We start from the raw sequence: 13,629 nt of genomic DNA, 5'->3' as shown, positions 1-13,629 counted from the left end.
CGGCCGCCAGCGGCGCTCAAGAACAAAATGTAAGATTTAGACCGGTGGAATATATGCGCCGAGGAAGACTGCAACTTCTTGGCTTGTGCATAAATTAAATTAGCGTGAACATATCCTCATCATGCAAAATGCAAAAAGAAAGGCACATGACGCAGCTTTCACTAAAACTGGCCGCATGCGAAAGGCAACTTTTTCGCAAGTCTGCCAGTGGATCCTGACAGCGTGGGGCGGCATAAAAAAATCCACCATCAGCAGCGGGTTCTGAAAAGCCGGTCTGCTGCATGACGGAGAGGAGAGCAGAGAATCAGGAGTGGATGAGAGTTCCAGCCACAGTGACGGCGCGAGTGAGGCTGCGGAAGCGTGGGACAACGTCTATATGACGAAGTTTCTTTCCAACACTGAGGAAGACGACTTTGATGGCTTCAGTTCTAAGCAGGAAGAGGAAATTGTTTAAGAATTGACCATTTTATAACAAAAATTTCAAAATTCCCATTTCAAGAACATTTGATAATAAGATTGAAAAAACTAAATGCAAAAATATTATTTTTATTCCATTTGAATAATACATTTAAGATTAATAAAAGTTGCTGAAATTCAAATGCAGAAACTTAGAAAAAAGCATTTAGACGATTTTAAAGTTGTTGCAGTACACATGAATGCTCAGTGAAAAATTGATTTTTACGGACAAGGGACACTCAGGGACACTAGGGATACGATTGGCACAACACAATATATATTTCTTTCGCAATACCTTTTTTCAACTTTTGTTCGGAAGGCCTGATTAATAAGCAGGGTTGGGTAGGGTTACTTTAACTGGATTACTTTCAATTACTTTTGGATTACTCCAATACCAAATATGCTAATAAAGACAAAAGAAACTTTGATCTCCGGCAAAACTAACATAAAATGCGACAGAAACAAAATGAAAATAAATCCAAACAGCTCGCCAACATCATTTTTGCCGTTCCATGTATTCCGTTACTCCCCAAGCTTGCACAAAATCTAGTGATTTTATTCATATTTAGTTTCTTTTGTCTTTTGTTAGCATATTTGGTATTGGAGTCATCCAAAAGTAATTGAAAGTAATCCAGTTAAAGTAACCCTACCCAACCCTGTTCATTTCATGTGGAGGATTTGCTTGTCAAGTCAAGTCATCCTATTTGGTTCACACTAGGAAACTTTCAACCATCTCTGAACAAAACATGAAAGGAAGGTATTGCATCCAATCAGAATGAACATCTTCAGATACATGCCCGAGCTCTTGCTCATGCCCAAAGACCTTTCTGATCGGGCACTCGCATATAAAAAGCTAATGTTTCTCTAACTTTCAAACTTCCATACGATCATACGGTAAGAATAAATATGAAAGTAATAAAGTTAAAAGTGAACGATGAATAAATCATACGTGGGGGCCTTGGAAGTACGATGAGAATACACCAATAAAGCTGGGCTCCATATAAACATTTTTATCAGACGTTTGCAAACATCACTGACGTAGATCAGAGTCAGTATGCGGCCCTATAACACATTTTATCAACAAGCAACTTTAGCAACGGTTGCAGTGGTCGAGTCCTCAAATCTTGGGCTTTTTGTGATGCTTGTTTTTGGTAGCAGAATTGACAAACAATTGCTGACTTGTGCATTTTTTATGTTAAATGCTTTCTTGGATCCTTGTTAAAACATTCGTTTGTTTGACGCTCACTGTCAAGATGTTGCATATCTGCAGGGTTGGGTAGGGTTACTTTAACTGGATTACTTTCAATCACTTTTGGATTACTCCAGTACCAAATATGTCAATAAAAGACAAAATAAACTAAATATGAATAAAATGATGACTCACAACACGTGGTAAGCTTTCTCTCCGGGCTTTGAGTGCAATTGTATTGCCTTAAACAGCGACATCCATTGGACACATTTAAAACTGCATGCCATTGTCTGACATGATGCGGTTCATTTTTCTCTTGTTCTTCTCTCAGCATTGTCTTGCCAGATTAAATCCGACGGCGGGCCTGATCCAGCCTGTGGGCCGTATGGTTTACACCAGTGCAATAGATGAGTATTGGGAGTACAGTGTTCTCGTTTGCCCGCGTCCCTGCGTCCTAGACGCATCATTTTTCCTGGGGACGCATAGTCTCAAATCAACGGGCGTCCCCGGGACGCAACTTTTTTGACACAAAATTTTCATTTATACCCTATTAAATTTTTTTAACAAAGATTTACCGCACTCCAAACTTTTCGTCAGGCAGATCCGGCAGATGTTGTTTTGGTCTCGCGGTTCGAGTTTTCGTCTGCACGCCGATCTCGAGTTGTGTAGTGAAAAGTCCGTCTCTTTTTAGAGAACCGGCTTTTTCGGCTCAACTCATTCAAGAGAGCCGGCTGTCAAACGGCTCACTTGCTTTGATGCATTATATTACGAATTATTATGTTGTATAAAGAAGTTAAGAAAAAAAACGAAGTATAAAAGGAGAAAGCTTACGACCATACTACCCTGAACTTGCCCGATTTTGTCCGACTTCAGAAGTTAAGCAGGGTCAGACCTGGTTAGTACTTGGATGGGAGACCGCCTGGGAATATCAGGTGCTGTAAGCTTGGCAGCACGGCGGCACAGTGGTTAGCGCTTGTGCGGCACAGTTCTAAGGTCTCGGGAACCTCGTGTGTGGGTCCAAATTGTCCCTAGGTGTGAATGAGCGAGCGAGTTGTCTGTCCCTGTGTGCCCTGCGATTGGCTGGCAACCAGTTCAGGGTGTCCCCTGCCCACTGCCCAATGATTGCTGGGATGGGCTCCAGCACCCCTGCGACCCTACTGAGGATACGCGGTGCAGCTAATGAGATGAGATGAGATAAAAGGAGAAAATGAAAAAAAAGACAGGTTTGTGGTTATCCTTTTAATCGGTATATTACCAACAATAATTTGATGCAGAAAATGAATTAATAATTTGATGATTAAAACTGAATGAATATATATATTTTTATTATATATTTGTCACCGATTTACAATTTCAACCTCGATAACACTAAATTTTGGGGAGCCATAGATCTCTGTTGGGACCCATAGATTTTTGAGCATGCGAGTCCCCGGGACTCATCACTTTTCAGAGGTAACATGAACACTGGGAGTATATTTGAACAAGCAGATGACACATCCCATGAAAGTTATAATCGAGTTTATCACACAATGACACAATCGGCAAATGTTGATTTATTATCTATTTAACTATTGTATAATCACTAGCGTTGGTAATATTGACTTCTTGAATTACTTCAGTGTCTTTGGATAAATGCAGTCATTCGGTTGTCAAATGTCAAAAGACAATTTGGGGAATGATTCATGTGAGGTTTTTTTTCATGAATGCAGTTCAAAGTAAATACAGTTTTTTCTTCTGCAGCTATACGGCTTGATCCTGTGTGATTAGGTTGACTTCGGGAGAGAGCCTAGGTGCCAATCCTATGAGTGACACATGGGCCCACATGGGCTGGATTTGCACTACAAAATTCCAGTGTCACAATTACTGAGGTTGTCGCTCCCCGGCGGCATACTGTTTAAGCTTCCGGTAGAAACTTGGCCTGTGCTCCTTTGAGAGATGCTATTATTATTCTTATTCATGTAAAAAATGTACAGTCTCCCTTTGAAGTTCTTAAACGCAATAAGCTGATGTAAAACTCAAAAGTATGGAGGCTTAGTCTTGCCGACTCTTGAACAGAGATACAGTATAGCGAGGATCATCTTGTCCAAATTATGCCTTCCATTTTTCTTGTTTACGCTCGTTCCATATTTTGTCTTTTGATTTTTTTGGGGGGGGGATTTAATGTTATTAGAATATTTTCGCCAAACCATATGGGATTATTTAAATTGTCTTTGGTCTGTTGTTTTCATGTTTGTCCCTCTAAAAATTGGATATTTGATTTAACCATAACCCTAACCCTAACCCAAACCCTAACCCATTTTTTGTTTTTTGTTTATTTTTTTAATTCATTTTTTAAATTTAATTTTTAATTTTTAACTTTTAATTTCTTTTAATTATATCTTATTTATTTTATCAAACATATGAAACTAAACGTAACACTAACCCTAACCCTAATGCTAATCCTAACCCTAAACCCTAACCCTAACCCGAACCCTAACCCCAACACTAAACCTAACCCTTTTTTGTTTTTTTATTTTTTTAAAATCTGAATTAAAATTCATTTAACCCTAACCCTATTTTTTATTTTTTATTATTATTTTTTTATTTTCTATTTTTTATTTTCCATTCTTCATTTTTAATTTTTTTAACTTTATTTATTTTATTGTATTTATTTAACATATGAACCTAAGCGTAACACCCTAAATCGAACCCCAATGCTAATCATAACCCTAACCCTAACCCTGACCCTAACCCTAACCTTTTTTTGTTTTATTTTAATTTTCTTTTTCACTTTTTATTAATTATTTAATCAATGTATATATTTATTTATTTTGGTTTTATTTATTTGTTCTTTTTTATGATAGTTTTTCAATTTGCTCTTAGTCCCTTTCTCTCTGTGTCTTTTAACCTCTTTTGCTCTATCCTCTATCTCAGTTTTTATATTGTAATTTATGTTTTTTACTTTCTATTTCTTTTTTTTAGCCTTCATTTTCCTTTTTTTATTTTTATTTTGTCTTATTTTTTTTTCTAAACAAGGTAACAGTAACACTAACCCTAACCCCAATGCTAATCCTAACCCTAAACACTAAATCCTAACCCTAACCCTAGTGTGCAATTGCGCACACACGCAGTTTAGAGGGAATATTGAATACAAGTATCGGCAGCTATTCTGGTGGTCAGTTAACAATCTCAAACCTGGAAAAAAAGTGGCAATAGTTATGTCCGGTCCGGTATCTCTCTCCAGTCTCCAGTATCCGGTATCGATCCCTCTTCGGTATCTTGCTCATGTATCCAGTATCGATTCTGTCTGTCCTGCCCTGTTTGGTACCTTGCTTGTGTATCCGGTATCGATCCTGTCTGTCCCGTCCAGTCCAGTATCTTGCTCGTGTATCCAGTATCCGGTATCGATCCCATCTGTCTTGTCCTGTCGAATATCTTGCTGTTGCATCCGGTATCCAGTATCCAACCCGTCTGTCCCGTCCTGTTCTGTATCTTCTCGTGTATCCGATATCTGGTATCGCTCCCATCTGTCCTGTCCGATTTTGATCTCCTCTGCCCAGCGATCGCAGACTCACTGGCATTTGTGTCCCCGCGTAATACTCCCCCATTCCCGTAAAATAAAGCTTGTGTAAAAAACGTTACGCATCTGGGTCCACCGTCTGTTCGGGTTCTGACAGTAAATCAGAGTTGACCAATTGGAAGACACTATACTTACAGCAAATATTGGCGTGAAGAAAATTAATAAATGCATGAAATGTAATACCAAAAAAAACAGAAGCGCGCCTCAGCTGCTCTCTGATGAAAATTGGACTTGGAAAAAATTGTAGAGCTGTGGCAGCATTATCCCTGTTGTCTCAATGCTTGCCAAAAGTACAAATTGAGCTTTCCAATTAGACATGGGAAACCATGGGAATTATTTGAAACATAAAAAAGAGTGCTAGTTTTCTATGTTTAAGGTGCCTGCCAGTGTTCAGTTGGCCCGTCTTAGAATAGATGAACAAGCACTGTCTTGAACTGGTGAAGTTTCAAATGAACTAGCCTTAGCAAGTATAGAATTGAATAGAATAGAATATACCACTATTGTCATTGTTACAAAATGGGATATATTGTGACAATTAAATTGGACGTGGCACTCCAGGTCCACATTTTACAGTGATGATAAAGAAAACAAAGAGATAAAGGAACAAAGAAGATGTTTGTATTGTCCTTGTTGCATAGGCTTTGTTTTCCTCCGGAAGGGGGTGTATGAGGGGGTGAGGGACAGACAGAGGTGGCCGGATCCAACTAGATGCTTGATATTACTGTACACACGGTCCAGTGTTTTTTCCCTATTTGCTCAGTCCACGTATTGAACAGCTTGTTTAAGAAGGACTTACCTAGAGGTTAGAAGGTTTTGTCTTACCAGTATGCTTTTGTCCTAAATGGCCAAGCTCCTCTGAGCTTTTCATACTTAACTTGATTCCCACCCACCACAAACGTAACGCTGTCACTGTCGCAATGGGTCTGAGTGCCAAAAAAACTCTCACACCAAACTTCTAGGCAAGAGATTCAAAACGCTCCTTTGGAAGCCAAGCCGGGTGGCCTTCAGGTATTAGCTTGGACTTAATGGATTCTGAATTCTGCTCCAAGGTAAACCAGCGGGCATTAATAATTGAGAGATGCAATCCAAGGGCTGTACAGGGTTGCTCCTCCTTAAAAACTATTAACTATACTATTTTTCCAACCCAACTCTCCACCAATGTTTTTGCTGGTTGAAGACCGTACTATGCTTTAATACAACCTAGTCTTGCGTCAGAACTTTGCAGCCAAGATGGTATTGAAGGATTTGATACATTTTACTATAAACGATTTTATACAATTAAATACAAGTTACATTTGTTGAGTGCAATGAAGATTTTCACTGAGTGGGCTTCAAGTCATGCCTTTCCAAATGCAAAATATTTTGACTAGGGAATTTCGATAACAGGACTCTGACGCAGGACGGCAGGCATTGTTTTGATAAACGCTCTGCTGTTTTGAGTCTTTCAGACATCGGGACGCTCTTCTCCGAGATGATGAAGCCCACGTGGGGGGCTTCCCTGGCACACCCATGGGAGGAGCTGGCACACCAGCTTGCGGAAAAGACGTGGGCTGAGAGAAGAAAGGCGGAAGCTCGAGAGAGGAGGCTTGACAGAGACTCGAGCGACACTAATTCGGCTAATTCGATGGAGTTCACTTAGTTAATTTGTTTGAGAAATAAAAGATGCCCCAGTGTGGAAATGCCGGTCTCTTGTCCACCTTTCCCATCAAGAAAGGAGTCCGCATTGTTAGGTGAATGTAGGTCGTGTTTGGTTAATGGAGTCACATGACTAATCCGAACAATTGGTTAAACAGTACATTTTAATATCAAATTCCTAACAGAATAAATTGCTTGACTGTGTTTTTCCCCAACACAACCCTATAACAATGTGGACCTGGAGTGCCACGTCCGGTTGTATAGCTGGTTGAAGACTGAACCATGCTTCACGCTAAGCGAGTTTAAAATTTGCAAACCAGATGATATACACTGGTACAAAAAGATATATAGGAGGTCTGGTCAAATTTTACACAAGTCTCACATTGTTTGGAAACTCAGAAATACAGTAACTCTGTGCAGGCCACTGTGTGGTTCTTCTTTCCTTATTTTATCAGCTTAATTTGATTTGTATCTAACTTTCTTTTACCTATCATCTTTAGTTCCTAGCTATGTGTTCTCATAAATACCTTTGTAGATTATTTTTTAACGTGCACATGATTCCAACTTCATCAAATGCACGGATACGTCAAAATAGTACAAAGAAAAAAATTGAAATGACTTGATTATACTTTAGATTAATAACTGATTACGAGGTTTTTGGTCCATTGGGCTGACTATCTACAAACGGATGTGGTGTTCCGGGAATATCTAACTCGTCTTTTTGGATTCATTAATCAATCATTTATTAATTAAAATGATTAATTGGCCCCAATATTCGCTATTATGTGTTATTCTATTATGAGGTTTGAATATTTTGATGCCCCTAACATTCTTTTTAATGTATTTATAAATACATTACAGTTTTTAATTAACCTGTGGCATTAACTCAGCAGGTGGAGCGCTCGTCTTGGGATGAAAAAAATCACAGGTTTGATTCCCGGCTAAATGCTTCATGCTAAAAAATTATTCTAATGGCTACATGCTAACGACCTTATATTTACAAATGATGTTAATGGCTCCTCCGTTTTATATGTCGAAGTGTCCTTGGGCAAGCCACTGAATCCCTAATGCCCCCAATAAGCAGGTTGGCGCCTTGCATGGCTGCATGGCCGCTATTGGCGTGTAAGTGTGTGTGTGAATGGGTAAGTGTGAAGCACATTGTAAAGCGCTTCAGGAGGTCTTCATTGACTTGAAAAACGCTATATAAATGCAGAACATTTACCTCTGGAAAATCTGTATTTGAAATATGACATACTTCTTGAGACCATTGGTGTCCATATTTGCCCTAGCTGGTCACCGGTCAAGGGAGTAGGCGGTTACTCTTAACCAGGGTTGGGTAGGGTTACTTTAACTGGATTACTTTTGGATTTCTCCAATACCAAATATGCTAATAAAAGACAAAATAAACTAAATATGAATAAAATGATGACTCACAACACATGGTAAGCTTTCTCTCCTGGCTTTGATCTCTTTGATCTCCGGCAAAACTAACATAAAATGCGACAGAAACAAAATAAAAATAAACCCAAACAGCTTGCCAACATCATTTTTGCCGTTACTCCCCAAGCCTGCGCTTAGTAATTTTATTCATATTTAGTTTCTTTTGTCTTTTATTAGCATATTTAGTATTGGAGTAATCCAAAAGTCATTGAAAGTAATCCAGTTAAAGTAACCCTACCCAACCCTGCTCTTAACAAATGTTTATCAGAATGGTCTCAACTTCCAAAACTGAGAGACTTGAAGTGTGAATCCAAAATTATTTGACACGTGCGATGAGTTCACAGCCTTTAATCAATTTCACCCCCAAAAATTTGAGACCCTGCAAAAAAGTACGTAGTGAGAAATCGCCCAAGTTTAAGACGCGTTCGTGATCGCACGGCTTTGGAGTGTCTACTAATCAAAATGAAAGAACTTTCCCCTGAGGAGGCATCAGTGAACTTTGAAATGAAGCAGCAGATCGAAGCGATCATCTCGGGTGTTGCTTCCTACCAGCAAGCCTCTCCAAATGAACTGCTGTCCTACACTGGCGCGCATCTGTATTTGGCCGCGACACTGACAAATGGGGCAATCTGGGATGGCAGAAAAAGTACTCCTGGTCCTCTCCATGATTCGGATAGGGTGATCTATCAGCCGCAGCCATTGAATCCGCCTCCGTCTTGTCTTAAAGTCCTTAAATCCCAGTTCCGCCCACGCGTGACTTTTTTCCTGCCTCTTGCTTGGTCGGAGTGGCACGTCACAAGCCAGTGATTTTGCAGATAAAGACAGGGTTGGGTAGGGTTACTTTAACTGGATTACTTTCAATTACTTTTGGATGACTCCAATACCAAATATGCTAATAAAAGACAAAATAAACTAAATATGAATAAAATTATGACTCACAACACGTGGTAAGCTTTCTCTCCTGGCTTTGATCTATTTGATCTCTGGCAAAACGAACATAAAATGCGACAGAAACAAAATAAAAATAAATCCAAACAGCTTGCCAACATCATTTTTGCCGTTCCGTGTATTCCGTTACTCCCCAAGCCTGCACAAAATTGAGTCATTTTATTCATATTTAGTTTCTCAAGTCAAACGAGTTCCCCACGGTAGCCTCTATCTCGCTATCGTTTTTTCGTTGCAAACGAAGCGAACGGTTTAATGCTACTTGGGGCGGCAGTAGCTCAGGAGGTAGAGCGCTCGTCTTGGGATCAAGGTATCCCAGTTCGAATCCCGGCTTGTCCGTGTTACATGTCGAAGTGTCCTTGGGTAAGACACTGAACCCCTAATATCCCCAATAAGCAGGTTAGCGTCTTACATGGCTGCAATACAAGGCCGCCATTGGGAAATGTGAAGCACACTGTAAAGCGCTTTGGGAAGTCATTGACTCGAAAAGCGCTATATAAATGCAGATGAAAAAAGAATGAAAATAAAAAATAATAATAAAATAATAAAATTATCTGCATTTATATAGCGCTTTTCAAGTCAATGAAGACTTCCCAAAGCGCTTTACAATGCTTTACATTTACCCATTTACACACACTCACACACTGTCTGGTTCAACCCAACACTTGTAACAAAAACCTGCATACAAAAAAACACGGGGAATTGTGTATGGTTCTCTTGCAAGGAAAGTGACAGGAGGGCTGCTTAATACAATCCTCCTCTCACTCTGAAGCAGTCTTTCCTCTGCTTAACTTTTATTTAGAAAGGAACGCCCTGGTTACAATATGGTTTCAACACTGAGGAAGGGGTGCGTTTGAAGGTTAAATGATCCAGTTGAAACCAGTTCTTGCACAACAACTTGTTATTTGAAATGTGACTCTCTTCACGCTATATTCAGGAAAGATCCCTGGCCTGCGGTCAAATCTGTAACTGATTCACACCGTTAGTTCTTTCTAGGGTGCAGTGGTAAAGGTTGCTTGTGGTAAATCTTGCTTGTGAGAACATTAACGTAAATGTTCATTTTGTAAGCACAAGATTTCAAGCAAGCATATAACACAATATAGATTATAGTAAAGTTGAATAACTTATGTACATTATTCCAACACACACCAATAGCGGCCGTGCAGCCATGCAAGGTGCCAACCTGCTTATTGGGGGCATTAGGGGTTCAGTGTCTTACCCAAGGACATGTAACACGGAGGATCCCAAGACGAGTGCTCTACGTCCTGCGCTAATGCCGCCCAATAACATGGAGAAGGCAGGAATCGAACCTGCAACCTCTTGATTCCAAGACGAGCGCTCTACCTCCTGAGTTAATGCGGCTTGCATCATTCGGTGGTAGTTGTGTAGTGAAAGGAAGTATGTCTCTTTTTAGAGAACCGGATTTTTCGGCTCAACTTATTAAAGAGAGCCGCCTCTCAAACGGCTCACTTGCTTTGATGCATTATATCACGAATTATTATGTTGTATAAAGAAGTTAAGAAAAAAAGGAAGTATAAAAGGAAAAAAACAAAAAAGACAGGTTTGTGGTTATTCCTTTAATCAGTATATCACCAACAATAATTTAATGCAGAAAATGAATTCATAATTTGAATAAGAAAATTATACTTAATTATATTTGCATGTAATTTTTCCTTCTACAGTGAACGTCCAACCTACTTCATTTTTGAACTTTTTTATAATAAACCTCATTCATGTCGAGCAACTCAGTATCTCACAACAAAATGTTAATTAACGATATATATGATATAACGAAACACATGTACATAATGAAATTAAATTATCTGCACTTATATAGCGCTTTTCAAGTCAATGAAGACTTCCCAAAGCGCTTTACAATGTGCTTCACGTTTACCCATTCACACACACACACACACCAATAGCGGTCGTGCAGCCATGCAAGGCGCCAACCTGCTTATTAGGGGCATTAGGGGTTCAGTGTCTTACCCAAGGACACTTCGACATGTAACACGGAGGAGCCGGCATTCGAACCTGCGATCTCTTGGTCCCTCGGCCAGCACTCTACCTCCTGAGCTAACATGTTAAACTACATAAATAAACACGTTTGAAAAAAAATGGTGTAAGATTATTTTGTATTTTGTAACGGAAAATACGTCAGTTTGTAAGGGCATGGAGCCCTGGAGCGCGACAGGTATGTTATGTCCACAAGGCAGCTGGTGCTTCTTTAGCACAGCAAATTGATCTCACATTACTTTGCATGCTAATGATCAATATTTATAACTCCTGTCGCATCCCAGCTGGCTGCTTTCTGCCTGTGACTAACAGAAGGTGTTACCGGCATATGTTCCATTTAAGAGCTCAGCTTTTATGTGTTTTTCCACACACTGGACTTTTAATAGCTTTGATATCCAACAAAACTCAAAACTGAATTTCCTGTCGTTTGTTCCTGCTTCCTTAGTCACTGCTGACTGTACTGATGCCATAAATAATGGAGCTGAGAAGAAACCTTTCAGGGAAACTGGGGATTGTTTCTCTTTTTTTTTTATATATTTTGGCTTTAACAAGAGAAAACACATAACCTACTAGCGCTTCTATTATTGTGTCCATGTCCTTAAATATGTACGTACGTTTATCATATTTATTACTACTGTGTATTTATCATTTATCAGACAGTGTTTCATGTAATCATGCATATTATCAGTTGAACCTCAGAGCTCTGATGCTACATTTATTGAATTAACTATTTTTTTTTAGGTTTTCAGACAGAAATGGGATTTGGTGTGAACCCCTAGGACGGAGTACTCCACATGCATTACTTGACAAAAAAAGTACTCCCTTGTTTTATTCGCAGATTATTTGCTTGTTTCAGGTTATAATTTCCCTAATATTTATAATGCTTTTTATAATAGTGTCATGATTACTGACTCAGATCACCTGGAGGAACCATGTGGCGCCTGGGTGGGCGCCTGCTGATTGGCTGGCACTTCTCTCTTAAGCGTGCTGCGTCCAGAGACCAGTGTCAGAGTGTACATTTCTAACTCTGTGTGTTTCTCCTGATATCCCGTTCATTTAAGAACTCTGCTTACCCGTTTCTGCCTGCCTCCGATCCGACCTGTTTCCGTCCCACGCTTCGATCTCCTCTCCAGCCCCGGTAAACACGACCTGCCTGATTTCCGCACTCCGATTACCCACTCGATCCGAAGCTATCTCCCCGGCGCCGCTGCTGACGTCTGACGGCCATCACGTCTCCAGCAACCCTGAACGCTTCCTTAATAAAAGAACTAAAACGAATGCTCTGGGGTCCACTGGTCTGTTCTGGTTTCGTGATAAATAGTATAAGAATAGTTTAAATGATTGAAATGATCACACTTGTCAAAAAAATGGCCTGTAGGCTGGATCAGAGCTGTTCAATGGTGTTATCCAGCCTTCTGTCTATTTCGGAGTATGTCAAAACAAGCATAGCGAGTGTGTTCTGGCATTAAACTGGATTAACTCATTAAAATAAACCAGTTTACACAATCAATGCCAATCATGAGCACCGTTTCTCCCCATTATTTTTGAATAAATGTGTCGTAATTAGAAAAAGATAATGAACTTCCTGATCCTTGCTGAGGAAAAGCAACTTCAGAGCATGATGTTGCCACCATCATGTTTGATATTTGGGACGGTGTTCTGACTCTCACACCAAACGTAACACTTTGCATTCAGCCCGATAACTTCAATTTTGGTATCATCTGACCAGAACACCTCGTTCCATATGTTATTTGTAATTACTTTTCTCCCTGTTTGGGACAAAGGTTTAGTGAGACTGACAAGTCTTAATAGGTTTGTAGTGGCCTCATGCTCTCTCCATTCTGATAATTTTGCTGCACAGTGCTCTTAGATGGAATAGGAAGACACTTCTTTTAACCCATTCCTTTCCCTCGACTTTATCCCAGACCTGCCTGGTGTGTTCTTTGGTCATCATAATGCTGTCTGATCAGCTGTATTTGAACTGAGACTTAATGACACCTGTCATTGTTAGTCATTTAGGTCGAAATTGGATCATTCAGAAGTCATCAGGGAACTTCTGGAGTCAGTTGTTTGAACTGAGGGAACAGGGAGCAATAGTCTAGCAACATGGAATGCCCTGCCTCCGGAGATAAGATCTGCAACCTCAATGGAAGTTTTTAAATCGAGGCTTAAGACACACTTCTATTCCAAAGCTTATGATTGATGCCCACCTCATATACTGTATTGTCCTATCTTTTTCCGACTGCCTGCCTGGTGGTGATACGAAGGAGAAGGACGATTTGGAGATGAGTCAGCGGACCAGCGTTTGACCTGAAGCATGTGAACGCCTGCATAGACCAGCTGGCAGAGATGGGAAACTGCGTCGTGGCCGTCATAGACTTTCTGGACTAGT

General features: G+C 39.9%; 1 pseudogene; it reads left to right on the top strand.

Annotated features, from left to right (window-relative positions):
* Positions 1-2,470: 2,470 nt before the first annotated feature.
* LOC148364804 (5S ribosomal RNA) lies at positions 2,471-2,589 on the top strand (annotated as a pseudogene).
* Positions 2,590-13,629: the final 11,040 nt, after the last annotated feature.

Source organism: Urocampus carinirostris, chromosome 6, assembly GCF_059441175.1.
Source record: "Urocampus carinirostris isolate Australia breed hairy pipefish chromosome 6, RoL_Ucar_1.0, whole genome shotgun sequence".
Taxonomy (NCBI): domain Eukaryota; kingdom Metazoa; phylum Chordata; class Actinopteri; order Syngnathiformes; family Syngnathidae; genus Urocampus; species Urocampus carinirostris.
Note: the sequence above shows the minus strand (reverse complement) of the source record. Positions and strands in the feature narration are given on the sequence as shown.